Below are 4955 nucleotides of genomic sequence, written 5' to 3'. Positions count from 1 at the left end.
TATTCAGCTGAGCGAGTCATACGAGCCTGAAATTGAAGATGGTAAAAAAAAAAAAAAAAAAAAAAAAAAAAAAAAAAAAAAAAAAAAAAAAAGAGGGTGGGGGGCGGACGAATGGTCTAACTCAAAATGGAAATCATCATATAGACACAACACACAACACAGCCGTATATCAAATCCATTAATCCGTTCAGTGTGGTGATGTCTTGAAAACTGATTTCCCAACCGACAGAAAAGTGTAATTTTCTTACATTCATTTTAGATGGGAATTACAAACAACCTCCTTCGAACCAGTGCCTAACACGTGATCATCACCCTGACTGGCATCATCAGAGCACTAGACTACCTGGCATGAATACAATGGTAACGAATTCAAATCCAGAAAATATTGCTTGTAACATCCAGGAATCTAAGATCGCCAGTCCACTGCTATACCCACTCCAACACCGCTTTCCCTATCCGCTAGTCACTTCACCACGAGCATGTACTTTGAAATATGTTATTGCCTTGTAAAACGTTGTTATTCATAGTAGGAATTATTATTCCAACAGGAGCGGTTAAATATTGCCTTGATTAGTCCCTACTAGGGAGCAATTCCTAAGCTGAATCAAGTCGTCTGAAAAGATCAAGACTAAAGTAAATGACGTCGTTACAGTAAAGGAGTTGTATATGGATTTGATAAGAAACATACTACCTCTGCTTACCACACTACGTAACACCCATTTAAACTTTCATAACACTACTTATGCAAACTTCTTCCTGCTTGACCATCACACAAGCCTCTTACAATACTTACGGCGTATTCTCTTGGCTTATAAAAGCTCCCAAGCACCTCTTCCTCGCCAGTTTATTGTTTTACATGGCCAGGTAACATTCACTTCTATGTTTATATACATAAACACATAAATATACACATACATTTCTTTCAGAAAAAACTTTAGGGTTAGTTTTAGGGTATATAATCTCTCATATGTACAGTATATATATGTGGTTTTTGTATATATGCTTTGTATGTAAAAGCAGCTTTTCGTGGACATTTTACCATGTCAGCTTATTATATGTAAATGTTATACATGACATAATTTGACTGTATATTAGTATGCCATTATTTCATTTTAAGTCTCAGCAAATGAAATAAGATGTCAAACCGTCTGACAGTACAGATGATCTTTATTCCAGGCCTCAGTATATTGTTCCTTCTGAAACTGGGATTTTCCAAAATTGTACCCATATCTGTCGTTTCATCACATTTAGTCCAAATTGAAAAAAATAAAATAAAAAATTGAGTTAATGGCCCGAAAGTATGTCGCTGCCCTCTATCCATAAATTTTGACATTGTTGTCAAAATTTAATCACGTCGCCCTGTGCTTACTCCCTATCCTTCTACCACGTTTTGTTTAAATTGGACCAAAACTGTTAAAGCTGTCCCATTCGCTATCTGTTACCTTTGGCTTTGGGGGGGAGGCAAATCTACCTTTCTTTCATCCCAGCGGAGAATGAAACCACTCTACGAAAGAAGAGGAAGAAGCGGGAATTTTTGTAGATTGTTTTTTATCGCGCCGCCAAATATCAAATTGCATGTCGGCAAAAATATCCCATCAACGAATAGAGACATTTTCTTCAAATTGGCCTGTAGGTGGCTTGTACCTTAGCCAACACCATATTTTGACGGATTTGAAATATTTGCAAAATTCGTGAAATCACGAAAGATCGCGACTTTGTCGTTTCTCCCTTTTCTCATGAAGCCTATATTATCATCCATACAGGTATTTATCCCATCATAACATGTTGTGGACAAATTTTCACCAAACCTTCAGAAAGTAACGACTATGTAGATGTGCAGAGAAGATATGAGGGGACACTACTGCATTCAAATTGGTGGGCAATTAGCATTCGGCCCCGAATGCTAATGTTTTCATGTTTTAGTTGTTTTAAGAGATGTTGTGGTATAGGCAAGTTTGAGGATTAAAGCATGATGTTTAATTAAAATTTTTACCTCTATGTTTGGGAATTACGAAGGATTATAGTTGTTTAAGTATATGGGCTCGTCGTTGAGATCTCCTTATAGAGTGTTTACCGACACTGATTGAGAGTGAGACCCCCAGGGGTTCTCCCCTCTGCCTTCCCAATTAATAAATATTCCGTTCTCTTTACAATGTTGCAGGGGTGGGTGCAGCTGTCAAAGGCGTCTTAGTCTTGTTTTAACAGATCCTCAACTTCAGTGCTGTCCCCCCCCCCCTTTTTTTTTAATCAAATGAAACGCTATATTCCTACATATTTCTACTCTTAGAGAAACCACCTATGATTATTCCCTCACACTAACCTTAGTGTGATCACATGCTTCATTTTTTCCCTTTTATATATATATATATATATATATATATATATATATATATATATATATATATATATATATGCAGTACACACAGTAATTACATATATACACATTTTTTTTTAATTATATATTTGTTTTACGTGTCTGACTCTGGGCAAAGGCTCAGGGCCTATTTCTTGGGGGCAGTGGCCTATCCCAAGGCCCAGTAGTCCTCCTACAACTCCACATGTCACCACTTCGGCGCTAACACCCACCGTCCATATTGAATACACGCTAGGGCTGTCTCATACAGGACTGGTGTACTGGTATTAGCGGGGGTACTTTTACGACATGTCGGCGGGTCATCTGGTAGATCAGGAGTGTCTGCATTTTAGGAAATTCAAATCCTTAAACTGTTCCCTGCCCCAGCCGGGATTCGATCCTGGGTCCATTAGGACTGCAAGCCGCCTCTCTACCGATTCAGCCACCGCCTCCCCCATATATACATATAGATATAAAATTATATATGTTGTATTATTATTATTATTCCTCACCTTTTATAAAATAAAGCACTGTAGTCCTATGTTCCTTTTCTTACTATTCTCTCCCTGTCCGTTTAGAGAGAGCGTGTCTTGCATTACGTGCCGAGGCTTTTAAACTCCACAACTTAACTCTCCCGATTTATTCAGCGCGAGGAAAAGCTTTAGCATTGGCGACGAACAAGCGCCCCGAATACTCCTGCACTGACGTCTTTCCTTTTCCACGTTTTGAACTTTATTCTTGCTGTCGACATATGATTTTTTATTACGAGCAGAAATAGTTGTTGTAACACCGGAAACATCAGAAATGTGAACCCCATATACTGCAGGCTGAAGTTGCGCCCCTCCTGAAGTCCACCATCCTCCTATCAGGGGATAGGAAGAGAGCTTAGGGTCATTTGCATTACCAGGTAGATGAACCACACATCTATGTCATTGCCACCGTGCGAAGGCGTCCCCCAACAGCATTTTGTTTCGAGAAGAAAGTTTTCAACTGAATTCCTAGAAACGTTATACGTATTTTCTCAAACTGCTGCGAATTGCTCTCAGCTTAGTAAAATCGTTTGGTGTTACTTAACGAGGAGTAACTTTCTTTGCTATTTCAAACCATTTTGCTGTGTTTAGGAAGGAAGTATACGTATCTATGAATTGGACGGTGGTTGATTAAATGGAGGTGAGGGGTGAGGTATACAAGCGCTGCTGCTGTTGTGAAAATTCTTCTCAAATAAATAATAACAGAATGGTTCAGACATGTGTTACACGCATGCAGTGCAACTGTACTGTGTGATCATACAGTCCTAAATATTTATTGCCTCTGTTAATAATTTTTGTGTTGTATCTGCAAAAGTAACTCTTGCGTGACCTTCCAATCTTCGTATCCGATCAGTCAACCCCGCTCAACCCCTGTACCGCACCAAACACCCATAAACCCCGGTTATCCTCCACCCCTCTCCTCTTCACTTGTGACTGGTTTGAATATTTGAATCGAATCTCCCGCGGATTACATTTAGTACAAAGAGGATTGGCAACGCTTAAGTGTTTTGCTTGGAAACTTGGGAGACCATACATTCAACCCTTGCCACTTCAGCATTGATGACTCAGCCTTCACCTTTTCTCATTGTGTCCATCACAAGTCATGACAAGTGTGTGAGTGACTTGCCTGTTTTCCAAGATTACTTTTATTTCTACTTGGAGCAAAACTAGCGTGTTACTTGTTTTAATGTCTCAAAAACCTTTCTTCCATCCCTTTACACTGCAGAGTCTTCTAGATGACACTTCCTTTCCTTCAGCAAGAATCTACTGTCCTTCATCATCCCCTGGTACTCAATGTCATATTTTTTCACAAGATGTTTCATGGAACGATATATGACACATCTTGTCAAAACAGCATTGCATAGGTTAGGTGTGCCGAATCAACCCTTGTATACTGTAGCCCTACTTTATTCCTGATATTGTGTAGAAGACTTATTTGCCCTCGTGTACAGCTATGTGAAGTGGGAGAGGGGGAGGGGACTTGTGCCACATTTGTAAATAGGCTGAAGGCAGAGGCTTATCACTTCATTTCTTCTTCTTCTTCTCTCTCTCTCTCTCTCTCTCTCTCTCTCTCTCTCTCTCTCTCTCTCTCTCTCTCGTGTGTGTGTGTTTATTACTACTCTCAGGTCATTGTCCTCCTGAACTCTCCGTTTAGATTCATCTCCCCTTACAGCGGGCATTAAGGATCTATCAAGTTAAATACTTTCACTTCTTGACTGTCCAACACAGTAAAGTATAAGTTTACCGGTAGGCGCATACTGTCTCTCATATATGCCACTGAATAAATCCATAACTGTATTCTTTATTCAGTCTTTTCAACTGACTGTTCTCTCCAGTCATTTAAATTAGTTTATCTGAGAGTGAACGGATATTATTTTAGATTTACCATTGTTCAGTTTTCTTAAGAAAGATAAGTTTTTCAGGCATTCAGCCTTCGATTGTGTTGATACATTTTAAAAATATGTTCTTTATTAACCGTTTTACTTACTGAAGTCCTTCCCAAGATCCATGAAATCGTCTAGAAGTAAGAAGGACAAAAAAATCTGCATAAAATATCATCGTATGAAAGGGGT

Source organism: Coenobita brevimanus, chromosome 38 (assembly GCF_032717465.1).
Source record: "Coenobita brevimanus isolate Jiangsu-jjx chromosome 38, ASM3271746v2, whole genome shotgun sequence".
NCBI lineage: Eukaryota > Metazoa > Arthropoda > Malacostraca > Decapoda > Coenobitidae > Coenobita > Coenobita brevimanus.
The sequence above is the reverse complement of the archived record's forward strand: the minus strand, read 5'-3'. Positions refer to the sequence as shown.